Source organism: Schistocerca cancellata, unplaced genomic scaffold (assembly GCF_023864275.1).
Source record: "Schistocerca cancellata isolate TAMUIC-IGC-003103 unplaced genomic scaffold, iqSchCanc2.1 HiC_scaffold_589, whole genome shotgun sequence".
NCBI lineage: Eukaryota > Metazoa > Arthropoda > Insecta > Orthoptera > Acrididae > Schistocerca > Schistocerca cancellata.
This window is the reverse complement of record NW_026046601.1, coordinates 19374-35083: the sequence shown is the minus strand read 5'-3', so window position 1 is coordinate 35083 and position 15710 is coordinate 19374. Positions and strand designations below refer to the sequence as shown.

The following is a 15710-nucleotide window of genomic DNA, read 5'->3' as shown; positions in this document are numbered from 1 at the left end:
TGTTGTTCTCATTTTGTTAGTTGCACTTGTTGGGGGCGGACGTCCGATGCCGTCCGTGCTTGCCGAGCATATTCCCGAGCAGCTGTCTGCAGGGAAAGTGGGATTGCCACCCAGCGACGTCGGATACGACCGAAAAAAGTGCTACACACGCGGAGTCCCCCACTACACTGCCTTATAGCGACCGCTCATCACTATCGTGTGAGTAACGTTGCGGCCGCGGCGACGAGTCTTGCCCAAAGACGCAGCGTGCGTGGAGGCGCTACCCGAATGCGTGTGGATGCACCCTCCTACCTCGTAAAGCGCCTACAGCTACTATCACCGTGGGCCGCTGGCGGCGGGCGGGAAGCCGACACAGCGCGGCGTTGCGAGCAGCGGCTGTGCGGTGGTGGTGTAATGGTGAGCATAGTTGCCTTCCAAGCAGTTGATCCGGGTTCGATTCCCGGCCACCGCAACGGGCGAAACTTTTTGCGTATGAGTATGTGAGCCACGTGCTGTTAAATTAACGTTTTCTTTCCGTCGTTGCTCCACGCAGGCCATCCTGTAGTATGTCCCGACTTGTCCCGACTTTGCTCGGCTGACGCGAAAGCTGACGCTTGGAATTCGCCCTTATCAAAAGGACAGGCGCTATAAACGACTGTGAGAGGTGAGGTGTGGCGAGGTACCAAAACGACAGGCAAACCGCGAAATTTTCTGCTCCTCCTTCCTAAAGAAAAAAAGAAAAGAAAAACGGACGCAGTCGGTAGGACTCGAACCTACGCTCCCAGAGGGAATCTGATTTCTAGTCAGACGCCTTAACCACTCGGCCACGACTGCTCGTATCTGAAGCTTCCCTCGAATCGTGAAAAATCTAACCGGTCTGCGCAGAATGTTGACAGGAAACGAACTCTGTGCACTGATTACGGCAGGGCTACCAGCGCTACGAGACGAGCCATTACGGAAGCGTTAAAAATCTTCGCCCGGACAGGGACTCGAACCCTGGACCCTTAGGTTAAAAGCCTAATGCTCTACCGACTGAGCTATCCGGGCTCATGCCCGTTGTGGGTGGAGCGGCTGCAAGCAATGTGAATAATTGGAACGCGTGTGTAGGCGTACTACGGTAATTGCTGGCTTCTGGCGCAACTGGCCACTTCACCGACTTCCCACTGACGCTGGTAGCAGCCCAACAGCGGACTAGTGCCTCTTCTGCCTTTATCCCGGTGCTGACAGTAATTGCATCTTGTGCCTGTTTTCCCCGATTACGTTCGGTTGAAGCTCCGGAAGGAGGGCGACAAACGAAGGTTGGAAGGCCAAAACATGGAGGGACGTGTGCGCAAAAACTTCTCTTCCGGTACCGGGAATCGAACCCGGGCCTCCTGGGTGAAAGCCAGGTATCCTAGCCACTAGACCACACCGGATTTGCTCGGTAAACGTGAGATTTACTCCCTCTCCTCCCGCATTTCGTGCTGAATCCGGACTCAGTGGTGCTCTCTGTTTGCGAGCGTATTTGTGCGTGCAGACTGGCATGGCGCACAGCTCGAAACTGACTATTCATTGCTGTTTGCATCATATTTTACTCATAACAGGGGAGGAGAAAGATCAAAGTTGTACCTTGCCATAATTGGAAGTAAACATTTTTACGCTGAGGCGTGGACTCCTTGGGGATAACAAACGACAATTAAGTTCGTTCCCTAGCAACAGCAGCGCCGTTAATTCAGCCATGATGTACAGCAAATTAAATGCCCCGGGTGAGGATCGAACTCACGACCTTAAGATTATGAGACTTACGCGCTACCTACTGCGCTACCGAGGCACGTTGCAACAAGCGTCCCAGGAAACTTGGTAAGTCCCACATATTAGAGATAGACAGTTTGCGCTTTCTCAAGAATCTGCTGTGTTGCTACACGTGCTTTCCCGACTGGCTAGATTAAACTGCTGCCGCAGCTTTTTCAACGGAAAGCAGCACTGCCTGAGGTAACAGTACATCGCCCTTGCGGCACCTGGACACAGCGGCCTGTAGGGCCAGGCCGACGCTAGAGTTCAGAAATAGCACGCGACCGTCCAAGTACGGCCTCTTGCGTGCTGCGTGTTTGGTTCTTCTCACAGCGAATCCTGCTACACATTCCTGAGGCTGACGCAGCTCAAGCGGGCAATCGGCGCGGCGGCATTATAGCGAGAACAGCAAAACGATGCATCGGCCGGGAATCGAAGCCGGGCCGCCCGCGTGGTAGGCGAACAACCTACCACTTTTTTAGTTGTTGTTCTCATTTTGTTAGTTGCACTTGTTGGGGGCGGACGTCCGATGCCGTCCGTGCTTGCCGAGCATATTCCCGAGCAGCTGTCTGCAGGGAAAGTGGGATTGCCACCCAGCGACGTCGGATACGACCGAAAAAAGTGCTACACACGCGGAGTCCCCCACTACACTGCCTTATAGCGACCGCTCATCACTATCGTGTGAGTAACGTTGCGGCCGCGGCGACGAGTCTTGCCCAAAGACGCAGCGTGCGTGGAGGCGCTACCCGAATGCGTGTGGATGCACCCTCCTACCTCGTAAAGCGCCTACAGCTACTATCACCGTGGGCCGCTGGCGGCGGGCGGGAAGCCGACACAGCGCGGCGTTGCGAGCAGCGGCTGTGCGGTGGTGGTGTAATGGTGAGCATAGTTGCCTTCCAAGCAGTTGATCCGGGTTCGATTCCCGGCCACCGCAACGGGCGAAACTTTTTGCGTATGAGTATGTGAGCCACGTGCTGTTAAATTAACGTTTTCTTTCCGTCGTTGCTCCACGCAGGCCATCCTGTAGTATGTCCCGACTTGTCCCGACTTTGCTCGTCTGACGCGAAAGCTGACGCTTGGAATTCGCCCTTATCAAAAGGACAGGCGCTATAAACGACTGTGAGAGGTGAGGTGTGGCGAGGTACCAAAACGACAGGCAAACCGCGAAATTTTCTGCTCCTCCTTCCTAAAGAAAAAAAGAAAAGAAAAACGGACGCAGTCGGTAGGACTCGAACCTACGCTCCCAGAGGGAATCTGATTTCTAGTCAGACGCCTTAACCACTCGGCCACGACTGCTCGTATCTGAAGCTTCCCTCGAATCGTGAAAAATCTAACCGGTCTGCGCAGAATGTTGACAGGAAACGAACTCTGTGCACTGATTACGGCAGGGCTACCAGCGCTACGAGACGAGCCATTACGGAAGCGTTAAAAATCTTCGCCCGGACAGGGACTCGAACCCTGGACCCTTAGGTTAAAAGCCTAATGCTCTACCGACTGAGCTATCCGGGCTCATGCCCGTTGTGGGTGGAGCGGCTGCAAGCAATGTGAATAATTGGAACGCGTGTGTAGGCGTACTACGGTAATTGCTGGCTTCTGGCGCAACTGGCCACTTCACCGACTTCCCACTGACGCTGGTAGCAGCCCAACAGCGGACTAGTGCCTCTTCTGCCTTTATCCCGGTGCTGACAGTAATTGCATCTTGTGCCTGTTTTCCCCGATTACGTTCGGTTGAAGCTCCGGAAGGAGGGCGACAAACGAAGGTTGGAAGGCCAAAACATGGAGGGACGTGAGCGCAAAAACTTCTCTTCCGGTACCGGGAATCGAACCCGGGCCTCCTGGGTGAAAGCCAGGTATCCTAGCCACTAGACCACACCGGATTTGCTCGGTAAACGTGAGATTTACTCCCTCTCCTCCCGCATTTCGTGCTGAATCCGGACTCAGTGGTGCTCTCTGTTTGCGAGCGTATTTGTGCGTGCAGACTGGCATGGCGCACAGCTCGAAACTGACTATTCATTGCTGTTTGCATCATATTTTACTCATAACAGGGGAGGAGAAAGATCAAAGTTGTACCTTGCCATAATTGGAAGTAAACATTTTTACGCTGAGGCGTGGACTCCTTGGGGATAACAAACGACAATTAAGTTCGTTCCCTAGCAACAGCAGCCCCGTTAATTCAGCCATGATGTACAGCAAATTAAATGCCCCGGGTGAGGATCGAACTCACGACCTTAAGATTATGAGACTTACGCGCTACCTACTGCGCTACCGAGGCACGTTGCAACAAGCGTCCCAGGAAACTTGGTAAGTCCCACATATTAGAGATAGACAGTTTGCGCTTTCTCAAGAATCTGCTGTGTTGCTACACGTGCTTTCCCGACTGGCTAGATTAAACTGCTGCCGCAGCTTTTTCAACGGAAAGCAGCACTGCCTGAGGTAACAGTACATCGCCCTTGCGGCACCTGGACACAGCGGCCTGTAGGGCCAGGCCGACGCTAGAGTTCAGAAATAGCACGCGACCGTCCAAGTACGGTCTCTTGCGTGCTGCGTGTTTGGTTCTTCTCACAGCGAATCCTGCTACACATTCCTGAGGCTGACGCAGCTCAAGCGGGCAATCGGCGCGGCGGCATTATAGCGAGAACAGCAAAACGATGCATCGGCCGGGAATCGAAGCCGGGCCGCCCGCGTGGTAGGCGAACAACCTACCACTTTTTTAGTTGTTGTTCTCATTTTGTTAGTTGCACTTGTTGGGGGCGGACGTCCGATGACGTCCGTGCTTGCCGAGCATATTCCCGAGCAGCTGTCTGCAGGGAAAGTGGGATTGCCACCCAGCGACGTCGGATACGACCGAAAAAAGTGCTACACACGCGGAGTCCCCCACTACACTGCCTTATAGCGACCGCTCATCACTATCGTGTGAGTAACGTTGCGGCCGCGGCGACGAGTCTTGCCCAAAGACGCAGCGTGCGTGGAGGCGCTACCCGAATGCGTGTGGATGCACCCTCCTACCTCGTAAAGCGCCTACAGCTACTATCACCGTGGGCCGCTGGCGGCGGGCGGGAAGCCGACACAGCGCGGCGTTGCGAGCAGCGGCTGTGCGGTGGTGGTGTAATGGTGAGCATAGTTGCCTTCCAAGCAGTCGATCCGGGTTCGATTCCCGGCCACCGCAACGGGCGAAACTTTTTGCGTATGAGTATGTGAGCCACGTGCTGTTAAATTAACGTTTTCTTTCCGTCGTTGCTCCACGCAGGCCATCCTGTAGTATGTCCCGACTTGTCCCGACTTTGCTCGGCTGACGCGAAAGCTGACGCTTGGAATTCGCCCTTATCAAAAGGACAGGCGCTATAAACGACTGTGAGAGGTGAGGTGTGGCGAGGTACCAAAACGACAGGCAAACCGCGAAATTTTCTGCTCCTCCTTCCTAAAGAAAAAAAGAAAAGAAAAACGGACGCAGTCGGTAGGACTCGAACCTACGCTCCCAGAGGGAATCTGATTTCTAGTCAGACGCCTTAACCACTCGGCCACGACTGCTCGTATCTGAAGCTTCCCTCGAATCGTGAAAAATCTAACCGGTCTGCGCAGAATGTTGACAGGAAACGAACTCTGTGCACTGATTACGGCAGGGCTACCAGCGCTACGAGACGAGCCATTACGGAAGCGTTAAAAATCTTCGCCCGGACAGGGACTCGAACCCTGGACCCTTAGATTAAAAGCCTAATGCTCTACCGACTGAGCTATCCGGGCTCATGCCCGTTGTGGGTGGAGCGGCTGCAAGCAATGTGAATAATTGGAACGCGTGTGTAGGCGTACTACGGTAATTGCTGGCTTCTGGCGCAACTGGCCACTTCACCGACTTCCCACTGACGCTGGTAGCAGCCCAACAGCGGACTAGTGCCTCTTCTGCCTTTATCCCGGTGCTGACAGTAATTGCATCTTGTGCCTGTTTTCCCCGATTACGTTCGGTTGAAGCTCCGGAAGGAGGGCGACAAACGAAGGTTGGAAGGCCAAAACATGGAGGGACGTGTGCGCAAAAACTTCTCTTCCGGTACCGGGAATCGAACCCGGGCCTCCTGGGTGAAAGCCAGGTATCCTAGCCACTAGACCACACCGGATTTGCTCGGTAAACGTGAGATTTACTCCCTCTCCTCCCGCATTTCGTGCTGAATCCGGACTCAGTGGTGCTCTCTGTTTGCGAGCGTATTTGTGCGTGCAGACTGGCATGGCGCACAGCTCGAAACTGACTATTCATTGCTGTTTGCATCATATTTTACTCATAACAGGGGAGGAGAAAGATCAAAGTTGTACCTTGCCATAATTGGAAGTAAACATTTTTACGCTGAGGCGTGGACTCCTTGGGGATAACAAACGACAATTAAGTTCGTTCCCTAGCAACAGCAGCGCCGTTAATTCAGCCATGATGTACAGCAAATTAAATGCCCCGGGTGAGGATCGAACTCACGACGACCTTAAGATTATGAGACTTACGCGCTACCTACTGCGCTACCGAGGCACGTTGCAACAAGCGTCCCAGGAAACTTGGTAAGTCCCACATATTAGAGATAGACAGTTTGCGCTTTCTCAAGAATCTGCTGTGTTGCTACACGTGCTTTCCCGACTGGCTAGATTAAACTGCTGCCGCAGCTTTTTCAACGGAAAGCAGCACTGCCTGAGGTAACAGTACATCGCCCTTGCGGCACCTGGACACAGCGGCCTGTAGGGCCAGGCCGACGCTAGAGTTCAGAAATAGCACGCGACCGTCCAAGTACGGTCTCTTGCGTGCTGCGTGTTTGGTTCTTCTCACAGCGAATCCTGCTACACATTCCTGAGGCTGACGCAGCTCAAGCGGGCAATCGGCGCGGCGGCATTATAGCGAGAACAGCAAAACGATGCATCGGCCGGGAATCGAAGCCGGGCCGCCCGCGTGGTAGGCGAACAACCTACCACTTTTTTAGTTGTTGTTCTCATTTTGTTAGTTGCACTTGTTGGGGGCGGACGTCCGATGCCGTCCGTGCTTGCCGAGCATATTCCCGAGCAGCTGTCTGCAGGGAAAGTGGGATTGCCACCCAGCGACGTCGGATACGACCGAAAAAAGTGCTACACACGCGGAGTCCCCCACTACACTGCCTTATAGCGACCGCTCATCACTATCGTGTGAGTAACGTTGCGGCCGCGGCGACGAGTCTTGCCCAAAGACGCAGCGTGCGTGGAGGCGCTACCCGAATGCGTGTGGATGCACCCTCCTACCTCGTAAAGCGCCTACAGCTACTATCACCGTGGGCCGCTGGCGGCGGGCGGGAAGCCGACACAGCGCGGCGTTGCGAGCAGCGGCTGTGCGGTGGTGGTGTAATGGTGAGCATAGTTGCCTTCCAAGCAGTCGATCCGGGTTCGATTCCCGGCCACCGCAACGGGCGAAACTTTTTGCGTATGAGTATGTGAGCCACGTGCTGTTAAATTAACGTTTTCTTTCCGTCGTTGCTCCACGCAGGCCATCCTGTAGTATGTCCCGACTTGTCCCGACTTTGCTCGGCTGACGCGAAAGCTGACGCTTGGAATTCGCCCTTATCAAAAGGACAGGCGCTATAAACGACTGTGAGAGGTGAGGTGTGGCGAGGTACCAAAACGACAGGCAAACCGCGAAATTTTCTGCTCCTCCTTCCTAAAGAAAAAAAGAAAAGAAAAACGGACGCAGTCGGTAGGACTCGAACCTACGCTCCCAGAGGGAATCTGATTTCTAGTCAGACGCCTTAACCACTCGGCCACGACTGCTCGTATCTGAAGCTTCCCTCGAATCGTGAAAAATCTAACCGGTCTGCGCAGAATGTTGACAGGAAACGAACTCTGTGCACTGATTACGGCAGGGCTACCAGCGCTACGAGACGAGCCATTACGGAAGCGTTAAAAATCTTCGCCCGGACAGGGACTCGAACCCTGGACCCTTAGATTAAAAGCCTAATGCTCTACCGACTGAGCTATCCGGGCTCATGCCCGTTGTGGGTGGAGCGGCTGCAAGCAATGTGAATAATTGGAACGCGTGTGTAGGCGTACTACGGTAATTGCTGGCTTCTGGCGCAACTGGCCACTTCACCGACTTCCCACTGACGCTGGTAGCAGCCCAACAGCGGACTAGTGCCTCTTCTGCCTTTATCCCGGTGCTGACAGTAATTGCATCTTGTGCCTGTTTTCCCCGATTACGTTCGGTTGAAGCTCCGGAAGGAGGGCGACAAACGAAGGTTGGAAGGCCAAAACATGGAGGGACGTGTGCGCAAAAACTTCTCTTCCGGTACCGGGAATCGAACCCGGGCCTCCTGGGTGAAAGCCAGGTATCCTAGCCACTAGACCACACCGGATTTGCTCGGTAAACGTGAGATTTACTCCCTCTCCTCCCGCATTTCGTGCTGAATCCGGACTCAGTGGTGCTCTCTGTTTGCGAGCGTATTTGTGCGTGCAGACTGGCATGGCGCACAGCTCGAAACTGACTATTCATTGCTGTTTGCATCATATTTTACTCATAACAGGGGAGGAGAAAGATCAAAGTTGTACCTTGCCATAATTGGAAGTAAACATTTTTACGCTGAGGCGTGGACTCCTTGGGGATAACAAACGACAATTAAGTTCGTTCCCTAGCAACAGCAGCGCCGTTAATTCAGCCATGATGTACAGCAAATTAAATGCCCCGGGTGAGGATCGAACTCACGACCTTAAGATTATGAGACTTACGCGCTACCTACTGCGCTACCGAGGCACGTTGCAACAAGCGTCCCAGGAAACTTGGTAAGTCCCACATATTAGAGATAGACAGTTTGCGCTTTCTCAAGAATCTGCTGTGTTGCTACACGTGCTTTCCCGACTGGCTAGATTAAACTGCTGCCGCAGCTTTTTCAACGGAAAGCAGCACTGCCTGAGGTAACAGTACATCGCCCTTGCGGCACCTGGACACAGCGGCCTGTAGGGCCAGGCCGACGCTAGAGTTCAGAAATAGCACGCGACCGTCCAAGTACGGTCTCTTGCGTGCTGCGTGTTTGGTTCTTCTCACAGCGAATCCTGCTACACATTCCTGAGGCTGACGCAGCTCAAGCGGGCAATCGGCGCGGCGGCATTATAGCGAGAACAGCAAAACGATGCATCGGCCGGGAATCGAAGCCGGGCCGCCCGCGTGGTAGGCGAACAACCTACCACTTTTTTAGTTGTTGTTCTCATTTTGTTAGTTGCACTTGTTGGGGGCGGACGTCCGATGCCGTCCGTGCTTGCCGAGCATATTCCCGAGCAGCTGTCTGCAGGGAAAGTGGGATTGCCACCCAGCGACGTCGGATACGACCGAAAAAAGTGCTACACACGCGGAGTCCCCCACTACACTGCCTTATAGCGACCGCTCATCACTATCGTGTGAGTAACGTTGCGGCCGCGGCGACGAGTCTTGCCCAAAGACGCAGCGTGCGTGGAGGCGCTACCCGAATGCGTGTGGATGCACCCTCCTACCTCGTAAAGCGCCTACAGCTACTATCACCGTGGGCCGCTGGCGGCGGGCGGGAAGCCGACACAGCGCGGCGTTGCGAGCAGCGGCTGTGCGGTGGTGGTGTAATGGTGAGCATAGTTGCCTTCCAAGCAGTTGATCCGGGTTCGATTCCCGGCCACCGCAACGGGCGAAACTTTTTGCGTATGAGTATGTGAGCCACGTGCTGTTAAATTAACGTTTTCTTTCCGTCGTTGCTCCACGCAGGCCATCCTGTAGTATGTCCCGACTTGTCCCGACTTTGCTCGGCTGACGCGAAAGCTGACGCTTGGAATTCGCCCTTATCAAAAGGACAGGCGCTATAAACGACTGTGAGAGGTGAGGTGTGGCGAGGTACCAAAACGACAGGCAAACCGCGAAATTTTCTGCTCCTCCTTCCTAAAGAAAAAAAGAAAAGAAAAACGGACGCAGTCGGTAGGACTCGAACCTACGCTCCCAGAGGGAATCTGATTTCTAGTCAGACGCCTTAACCACTCGGCCACGACTGCTCGTATCTGAAGCTTCCCTCGAATCGTGAAAAATCTAACCGGTCTGCGCAGAATGTTGACAGGAAACGAACTCTGTGCACTGATTACGGCAGGGCTACCAGCGCTACGAGACGAGCCATTACGGAAGCGTTAAAAATCTTCGCCCGGACAGGGACTCGAACCCTGGACCCTTAGATTAAAAGCCTAATGCTCTACCGACTGAGCTATCCGGGCTCATGCCCGTTGTGGGTGGAGCGGCTGCAAGCAATGTGAATAATTGGAACGCGTGTGTAGGCGTACTACGGTAATTGCTGGCTTCTGGCGCAACTGGCCACTTCACCGACTTCCCACTGACGCTGGTAGCAGCCCAACAGCGGACTAGTGCCTCTTCTGCCTTTATCCCGGTGCTGACAGTAATTGCATCTTGTGCCTGTTTTCCCCGATTACGTTCGGTTGAAGCTCCGGAAGGAGGGCGACAAACGAAGGTTGGAAGGCCAAAACATGGAGGGACGTGTGCGCAAAAACTTCTCTTCCGGTACCGGGAATCGAACCCGGGCCTCCTGGGTGAAAGCCAGGTATCCTAGCCACTAGACCACACCGGATTTGCTCGGTAAACGTGAGATTTACTCCCTCTCCTCCCGCATTTCGTGCTGAATCCGGACTCAGTGGTGCTCTCTGTTTGCGAGCGTATTTGTGCGTGCAGACTGGCATGGCGCACAGCTCGAAACTGACTATTCATTGCTGTTTGCATCATATTTTACTCATAACAGGGGAGGAGAAAGATCAAAGTTGTACCTTGCCATAATTGGAAGTAAACATTTTTACGCTGAGGCGTGGACTCCTTGGGGATAACAAACGACAATTAAGTTCGTTCCCTAGCAACAGCAGCGCCGTTAATTCAGCCATGATGTACAGCAAATTAAATGCCCCGGGTGAGGATCGAACTCACGACCTTAAGATTATGAGACTTACGCGCTACCTACTGCGCTACCGAGGCACGTTGCAACAAGCGTCCCAGGAAACTTGGTAAGTCCCACATATTAGAGATAGACAGTTTGCGCTTTCTCAAGAATCTGCTGTGTTGCTACACGTGCTTTCCCGACTGGCTAGATTAAACTGCTGCCGCAGCTTTTTCAACGGAAAGCAGCACTGCCTGAGGTAACAGTACATCGCCCTTGCGGCACCTGGACACAGCGGCCTGTAGGGCCAGGCCGACGCTAGAGTTCAGAAATAGCACGCGACCGTCCAAGTACGGTCTCTTGCGTGCTGCGTGTTTGGTTCTTCTCACAGCGAATCCTGCTACACATTCCTGAGGCTGACGCAGCTCAAGCGGGCAATCGGCGCGGCGGCATTATAGCGAGAACAGCAAAACGATGCATCGGCCGGGAATCGAAGCCGGGCCGCCCGCGTGGTAGGCGAACAACCTACCACTTTTTTAGTTGTTGTTCTCATTTTGTTAGTTGCACTTGTTGGGGGCGGACGTCCGATGCCGTCCGTGCTTGCCGAGCATATTCCCGAGCAGCTGTCTGCAGGGAAAGTGGGATTGCCACCCAGCGACGTCGGATACGACCGAAAAAAGTGCTACACACGCGGAGTCCCCCACTACACTGCCTTATAGCGACCGCTCATCACTATCGTGTGAGTAACGTTGCGGCCGCGGCGACGAGTCTTGCCCAAAGACGCAGCGTGCGTGGAGGCGCTACCCGAATGCGTGTGGATGCACCCTCCTACCTCGTAAAGCGCCTACAGCTACTATCACCGTGGGCCGCTGGCGGCGGGCGGGAAGCCGACACAGCGCGGCGTTGCGAGCAGCGGCTGTGCGGTGGTGGTGTAATGGTGAGCATAGTTGCCTTCCAAGCAGTCGATCCGGGTTCGATTCCCGGCCACCGCAACGGGCGAAACTTTTTGCGTATGAGTATGTGAGCCACGTGCTGTTAAATTAACGTTTTCTTTCCGTCGTTGCTCCACGCAGGCCATCCTGTAGTATGTCCCGACTTGTCCCGACTTTGCTCGGCTGACGCGAAAGCTGACGCTTGGAATTCGCCCTTATCAAAAGGACAGGCGCTATAAACGACTGTGAGAGGTGAGGTGTGGCGAGGTACCAAAACGACAGGCAAACCGCGAAATTTTCTGCTCCTCCTTCCTAAAGAAAAAAAGAAAAGAAAAACGGACGCAGTCGGTAGGACTCGAACCTACGCTCCCAGAGGGAATCTGATTTCTAGTCAGACGCCTTAACCACTCGGCCACGACTGCTCGTATCTGAAGCTTCCCTCGAATCGTGAAAAATCTAACCGGTCTGCGCAGAATGTTGACAGGAAACGAACTCTGTGCACTGATTACGGCAGGGCTACCAGCGCTACGAGACGAGCCATTACGGAAGCGTTAAAAATCTTCGCCCGGACAGGGACTCGAACCCTGGACCCTTAGATTAAAAGCCTAATGCTCTACCGACTGAGCTATCCGGGCTCATGCCCGTTGTGGGTGGAGCGGCTGCAAGCAATGTGAATAATTGGAACGCGTGTGTAGGCGTACTACGGTAATTGCTGGCTTCTGGCGCAACTGGCCACTTCACCGACTTCCCACTGACGCTGGTAGCAGCCCAACAGCGGACTAGTGCCTCTTCTGCCTTTATCCCGGTGCTGACAGTAATTGCATCTTGTGCCTGTTTTCCCCGATTACGTTCGGTTGAAGCTCCGGAAGGAGGGCGACAAACGAAGGTTGGAAGGCCAAAACATGGAGGGACGTGTGCGCAAAAACTTCTCTTCCGGTACCGGGAATCGAACCCGGGCCTCCTGGGTGAAAGCCAGGTATCCTAGCCACTAGACCACACCGGATTTGCTCGGTAAACGTGAGATTTACTCCCTCTCCTCCCGCATTTCGTGCTGAATCCGGACTCAGTGGTGCTCTCTGTTTGCGAGCGTATTTGTGCGTGCAGACTGGCATGGCGCACAGCTCGAAACTGACTATTCATTGCTGTTTGCATCATATTTTACTCATAACAGGGGAGGAGAAAGATCAAAGTTGTACCTTGCCATAATTGGAAGTAAACATTTTTACGCTGAGGCGTGGACTCCTTGGGGATAACAAACGACAATTAAGTTCGTTCCCTAGCAACAGCAGCGCCGTTAATTCAGCCATGATGTACAGCAAATTAAATGCCCCGGGTGAGGATCGAACTCACGACCTTAAGATTATGAGACTTACGCGCTACCTACTGCGCTACCGAGGCACGTTGCAACAAGCGTCCCAGGAAACTTGGTAAGTCCCACATATTAGAGATAGACAGTTTGCGCTTTCTCAAGAATCTGCTGTGTTGCTACACGTGCTTTCCCGACTGGCTAGATTAAACTGCTGCCGCAGCTTTTTCAACGGAAAGCAGCACTGCCTGAGGTAACAGTACATCGCCCTTGCGGCACCTGGACACAGCGGCCTGTAGGGCCAGGCCGACGCTAGAGTTCAGAAATAGCACGCGACCGTCCAAGTACGGTCTCTTGCGTGCTGCGTGTTTGGTTCTTCTCACAGCGAATCCTGCTACACATTCCTGAGGCTGACGCAGCTCAAGCGGGCAATCGGCGCGGCGGCATTATAGCGAGAACAGCAAAACGATGCATCGGCCGGGAATCGAAGCCGGGCCGCCCGCGTGGTAGGCGAACAACCTACCACTTTTTTAGTTGTTGTTCTCATTTTGTTAGTTGCACTTGTTGGGGGCGGACGTCCGATGCCGTCCGTGCTTGCCGAGCATATTCCCGAGCAGCTGTCTGCAGGGAAAGTGGGATTGCCACCCAGCGACGTCGGATACGACCGAAAAAAGTGCTACACACGCGGAGTCCCCCACTACACTGCCTTATAGCGACCGCTCATCACTATCGTGTGAGTAACGTTGCGGCCGCGGCGACGAGTCTTGCCCAAAGACGCAGCGTGCGTGGAGGCGCTACCCGAATGCGTGTGGATGCACCCTCCTACCTCGTAAAGCGCCTACAGCTACTATCACCGTGGGCCGCTGGCGGCGGGCGGGAAGCCGACACAGCGCGGCGTTGCGAGCAGCGGCTGTGCGGTGGTGGTGTAATGGTGAGCATAGTTGCCTTCCAAGCAGTCGATCCGGGTTCGATTCCCGGCCACCGCAACGGGCGAAACTTTTTGCGTATGAGTATGTGAGCCACGTGCTGTTAAATTAACGTTTTCTTTCCGTCGTTGCTCCACGCAGGCCATCCTGTAGTATGTCCCGACTTGTCCCGACTTTGCTCGGCTGACGCGAAAGCTGACGCTTGGAATTCGCCCTTATCAAAAGGACAGGCGCTATAAACGACTGTGAGAGGTGAGGTGTGGCGAGGTACCAAAACGACAGGCAAACCGCGAAATTTTCTGCTCCTCCTTCCTAAAGAAAAAAAGAAAAGAAAAACGGACGCAGTCGGTAGGACTCGAACCTACGCTCCCAGAGGGAATCTGATTTCTAGTCAGACGCCTTAACCACTCGGCCACGACTGCTCGTATCTGAAGCTTCCCTCGAATCGTGAAAAATCTAACCGGTCTGCGCAGAATGTTGACAGGAAACGAACTCTGTGCACTGATTACGGCAGGGCTACCAGCGCTACGAGACGAGCCATTACGGAAGCGTTAAAAATCTTCGCCCGGACAGGGACTCGAACCCTGGACCCTTAGATTAAAAGCCTAATGCTCTACCGACTGAGCTATCCGGGCTCATGCCCGTTGTGGGTGGAGCGGCTGCAAGCAATGTGAATAATTGGAACGCGTGTGTAGGCGTACTACGGTAATTGCTGGCTTCTGGCGCAACTGGCCACTTCACCGACTTCCCACTGACGCTGGTAGCAGCCCAACAGCGGACTAGTGCCTCTTCTGCCTTTATCCCGGTGCTGACAGTAATTGCATCTTGTGCCTGTTTTCCCCGATTACGTTCGGTTGAAGCTCCGGAAGGAGGGCGACAAACGAAGGTTGGAAGGCCAAAACATGGAGGGACGTGTGCGCAAAAACTTCTCTTCCGGTACCGGGAATCGAACCCGGGCCTCCTGGGTGAAAGCCAGGCATCCTAGCCACTAGACCACACCGGATTTGCTCGGTAAACGTGAGATTTACTCCCTCTCCTCCCGCATTTCGTGCTGAATCCGGACTCAGTGGTGCTCTCTGTTTGCGAGCGTATTTGTGCGTGCAGACTGGCATGGCGCACAGCTCGAAACTGACTATTCATTGCTGTTTGCATCATATTTTACTCATAACAGGGGAGGAGAAAGATCAAAGTTGTACCTTGCCATAATTGGAAGTAAACATTTTTACGCTGAGGCGTGGACTCCTTGGGGATAACAAACGACAATTAAGTTCGTTCCCTAGCAACAGCAGCGCCGTTAATTCAGCCATGATGTACAGCAAATTAAATGCCCCGGGTGAGGATCGAACTCACGACCTTAAGATTATGAGACTTACGCGCTACCTACTGCGCTACCGAGGCACGTTGCAACAAGCGTCCCAGGAAACTTGGTAAGTCCCACATATTAGAGATAGACAGTTTGCGCTTTCTCAAGAATCTGCTGTGTTGCTACACGTGCTTTCCCGACTGGCTAGATTAAACTGCTGCCGCAGCTTTTTCAACGGAAAGCAGCACTGCCTGAGGTAACAGTACATCGCCCTTGCGGCACCTGGACACAGCGGCCTGTAGGGCCAGGCCGACGCTAGAGTTCAGAAATAGCACGCGACCGTCCAAGTACGGCCTCTTGCGTGCTGCGTGTTTGGTTCTTCTCACAGCGAATCCTGCTACACATTCCTGAGGCTGACGCAGCTCAAGCGGGCAATCGGCGCGGCGGCATTATAGCGAGAACAGCAAAACGATGCATCGGCCGGGAATCGAAGCCGGGCCGCCCGCGTGGTAGGCGAACAACCTACCACTTTTTTAGTTGTTGTTCTCATTTTGTTAGTTGCACTTGTTGGGGGCGGACGTCCGATGCCGTCCGTGCTTGCCGAGCATATTCCCGAGCAGC

At 53.9% G+C, this 15710-nt stretch overlaps 35 non-coding genes across 35 annotated transcripts; 7 read left to right on the top strand and 28 right to left on the bottom strand.

The window, feature by feature from the left end:
• The first annotated feature begins 379 nt into the window (after window positions 1–379).
• On the top strand, window positions 380–451 carry Trnag-ucc (transfer RNA glycine (anticodon UCC)). The gene has a single exon. It is a non-coding gene; the product is annotated as a tRNA-Gly (tRNA).
• A 280-nt stretch (window positions 452–731) lies between these two features.
• Trnas-aga (transfer RNA serine (anticodon AGA)) lies at window positions 732–813 on the bottom strand. Its single transcript has one exon. It is a non-coding gene; the product is annotated as a tRNA-Ser (tRNA).
• Window positions 814–953: 140 nt separating this feature from the next.
• Trnak-uuu (transfer RNA lysine (anticodon UUU)) lies at window positions 954–1026 on the bottom strand. Its single transcript has one exon. It is a non-coding gene; the product is annotated as a tRNA-Lys (tRNA).
• A 296-nt stretch (window positions 1027–1322) lies between these two features.
• On the bottom strand, window positions 1323–1394 carry Trnae-uuc (transfer RNA glutamic acid (anticodon UUC)). Its single transcript has one exon. It is a non-coding gene; the product is annotated as a tRNA-Glu (tRNA).
• Window positions 1395–1716: 322 nt separating this feature from the next.
• Trnam-cau (transfer RNA methionine (anticodon CAU)) lies at window positions 1717–1789 on the bottom strand. Its single transcript has one exon. It is a non-coding gene; the product is annotated as a tRNA-Met (tRNA).
• Window positions 1790–2611: 822 nt separating this feature from the next.
• Window positions 2612–2683, top strand: Trnag-ucc (transfer RNA glycine (anticodon UCC)). The gene has a single exon. It is a non-coding gene; the product is annotated as a tRNA-Gly (tRNA).
• Window positions 2684–2963: 280 nt separating this feature from the next.
• Window positions 2964–3045, bottom strand: Trnas-aga (transfer RNA serine (anticodon AGA)). The gene has a single exon. It is a non-coding gene; the product is annotated as a tRNA-Ser (tRNA).
• A 140-nt stretch (window positions 3046–3185) lies between these two features.
• On the bottom strand, window positions 3186–3258 carry Trnak-uuu (transfer RNA lysine (anticodon UUU)). Its single transcript has one exon. It is a non-coding gene; the product is annotated as a tRNA-Lys (tRNA).
• A 296-nt stretch (window positions 3259–3554) lies between these two features.
• Trnae-uuc (transfer RNA glutamic acid (anticodon UUC)) lies at window positions 3555–3626 on the bottom strand. Its single transcript has one exon. It is a non-coding gene; the product is annotated as a tRNA-Glu (tRNA).
• Window positions 3627–3948: 322 nt separating this feature from the next.
• Trnam-cau (transfer RNA methionine (anticodon CAU)) lies at window positions 3949–4021 on the bottom strand. Its single transcript has one exon. It is a non-coding gene; the product is annotated as a tRNA-Met (tRNA).
• Window positions 4022–4843: 822 nt separating this feature from the next.
• Window positions 4844–4915, top strand: Trnag-ucc (transfer RNA glycine (anticodon UCC)). The gene has a single exon. It is a non-coding gene; the product is annotated as a tRNA-Gly (tRNA).
• Window positions 4916–5195: 280 nt separating this feature from the next.
• On the bottom strand, window positions 5196–5277 carry Trnas-aga (transfer RNA serine (anticodon AGA)). Its single transcript has one exon. It is a non-coding gene; the product is annotated as a tRNA-Ser (tRNA).
• A 140-nt stretch (window positions 5278–5417) lies between these two features.
• Trnak-uuu (transfer RNA lysine (anticodon UUU)) lies at window positions 5418–5490 on the bottom strand. Its single transcript has one exon. It is a non-coding gene; the product is annotated as a tRNA-Lys (tRNA).
• A 296-nt stretch (window positions 5491–5786) lies between these two features.
• On the bottom strand, window positions 5787–5858 carry Trnae-uuc (transfer RNA glutamic acid (anticodon UUC)). The gene has a single exon. It is a non-coding gene; the product is annotated as a tRNA-Glu (tRNA).
• A 322-nt stretch (window positions 5859–6180) lies between these two features.
• Window positions 6181–6256, bottom strand: Trnam-cau (transfer RNA methionine (anticodon CAU)). Its single transcript has one exon. It is a non-coding gene; the product is annotated as a tRNA-Met (tRNA).
• Window positions 6257–7078: 822 nt separating this feature from the next.
• Trnag-ucc (transfer RNA glycine (anticodon UCC)) lies at window positions 7079–7150 on the top strand. The gene has a single exon. It is a non-coding gene; the product is annotated as a tRNA-Gly (tRNA).
• A 280-nt stretch (window positions 7151–7430) lies between these two features.
• Window positions 7431–7512, bottom strand: Trnas-aga (transfer RNA serine (anticodon AGA)). Its single transcript has one exon. It is a non-coding gene; the product is annotated as a tRNA-Ser (tRNA).
• Window positions 7513–7652: 140 nt separating this feature from the next.
• On the bottom strand, window positions 7653–7725 carry Trnak-uuu (transfer RNA lysine (anticodon UUU)). Its single transcript has one exon. It is a non-coding gene; the product is annotated as a tRNA-Lys (tRNA).
• Window positions 7726–8021: 296 nt separating this feature from the next.
• Trnae-uuc (transfer RNA glutamic acid (anticodon UUC)) lies at window positions 8022–8093 on the bottom strand. Its single transcript has one exon. It is a non-coding gene; the product is annotated as a tRNA-Glu (tRNA).
• Window positions 8094–8415: 322 nt separating this feature from the next.
• On the bottom strand, window positions 8416–8488 carry Trnam-cau (transfer RNA methionine (anticodon CAU)). The gene has a single exon. It is a non-coding gene; the product is annotated as a tRNA-Met (tRNA).
• An 822-nt stretch (window positions 8489–9310) lies between these two features.
• On the top strand, window positions 9311–9382 carry Trnag-ucc (transfer RNA glycine (anticodon UCC)). Its single transcript has one exon. It is a non-coding gene; the product is annotated as a tRNA-Gly (tRNA).
• A 280-nt stretch (window positions 9383–9662) lies between these two features.
• Window positions 9663–9744, bottom strand: Trnas-aga (transfer RNA serine (anticodon AGA)). Its single transcript has one exon. It is a non-coding gene; the product is annotated as a tRNA-Ser (tRNA).
• A 140-nt stretch (window positions 9745–9884) lies between these two features.
• On the bottom strand, window positions 9885–9957 carry Trnak-uuu (transfer RNA lysine (anticodon UUU)). Its single transcript has one exon. It is a non-coding gene; the product is annotated as a tRNA-Lys (tRNA).
• Window positions 9958–10253: 296 nt separating this feature from the next.
• Trnae-uuc (transfer RNA glutamic acid (anticodon UUC)) lies at window positions 10254–10325 on the bottom strand. The gene has a single exon. It is a non-coding gene; the product is annotated as a tRNA-Glu (tRNA).
• Window positions 10326–10647: 322 nt separating this feature from the next.
• On the bottom strand, window positions 10648–10720 carry Trnam-cau (transfer RNA methionine (anticodon CAU)). The gene has a single exon. It is a non-coding gene; the product is annotated as a tRNA-Met (tRNA).
• An 822-nt stretch (window positions 10721–11542) lies between these two features.
• Trnag-ucc (transfer RNA glycine (anticodon UCC)) lies at window positions 11543–11614 on the top strand. The gene has a single exon. It is a non-coding gene; the product is annotated as a tRNA-Gly (tRNA).
• Window positions 11615–11894: 280 nt separating this feature from the next.
• Trnas-aga (transfer RNA serine (anticodon AGA)) lies at window positions 11895–11976 on the bottom strand. Its single transcript has one exon. It is a non-coding gene; the product is annotated as a tRNA-Ser (tRNA).
• Window positions 11977–12116: 140 nt separating this feature from the next.
• On the bottom strand, window positions 12117–12189 carry Trnak-uuu (transfer RNA lysine (anticodon UUU)). The gene has a single exon. It is a non-coding gene; the product is annotated as a tRNA-Lys (tRNA).
• A 296-nt stretch (window positions 12190–12485) lies between these two features.
• Trnae-uuc (transfer RNA glutamic acid (anticodon UUC)) lies at window positions 12486–12557 on the bottom strand. The gene has a single exon. It is a non-coding gene; the product is annotated as a tRNA-Glu (tRNA).
• A 322-nt stretch (window positions 12558–12879) lies between these two features.
• On the bottom strand, window positions 12880–12952 carry Trnam-cau (transfer RNA methionine (anticodon CAU)). The gene has a single exon. It is a non-coding gene; the product is annotated as a tRNA-Met (tRNA).
• Window positions 12953–13774: 822 nt separating this feature from the next.
• Trnag-ucc (transfer RNA glycine (anticodon UCC)) lies at window positions 13775–13846 on the top strand. Its single transcript has one exon. It is a non-coding gene; the product is annotated as a tRNA-Gly (tRNA).
• Window positions 13847–14126: 280 nt separating this feature from the next.
• On the bottom strand, window positions 14127–14208 carry Trnas-aga (transfer RNA serine (anticodon AGA)). The gene has a single exon. It is a non-coding gene; the product is annotated as a tRNA-Ser (tRNA).
• Window positions 14209–14348: 140 nt separating this feature from the next.
• Window positions 14349–14421, bottom strand: Trnak-uuu (transfer RNA lysine (anticodon UUU)). The gene has a single exon. It is a non-coding gene; the product is annotated as a tRNA-Lys (tRNA).
• A 296-nt stretch (window positions 14422–14717) lies between these two features.
• Window positions 14718–14789, bottom strand: Trnae-uuc (transfer RNA glutamic acid (anticodon UUC)). Its single transcript has one exon. It is a non-coding gene; the product is annotated as a tRNA-Glu (tRNA).
• A 322-nt stretch (window positions 14790–15111) lies between these two features.
• Trnam-cau (transfer RNA methionine (anticodon CAU)) lies at window positions 15112–15184 on the bottom strand. Its single transcript has one exon. It is a non-coding gene; the product is annotated as a tRNA-Met (tRNA).
• Window positions 15185–15710: the final 526 nt, after the last annotated feature.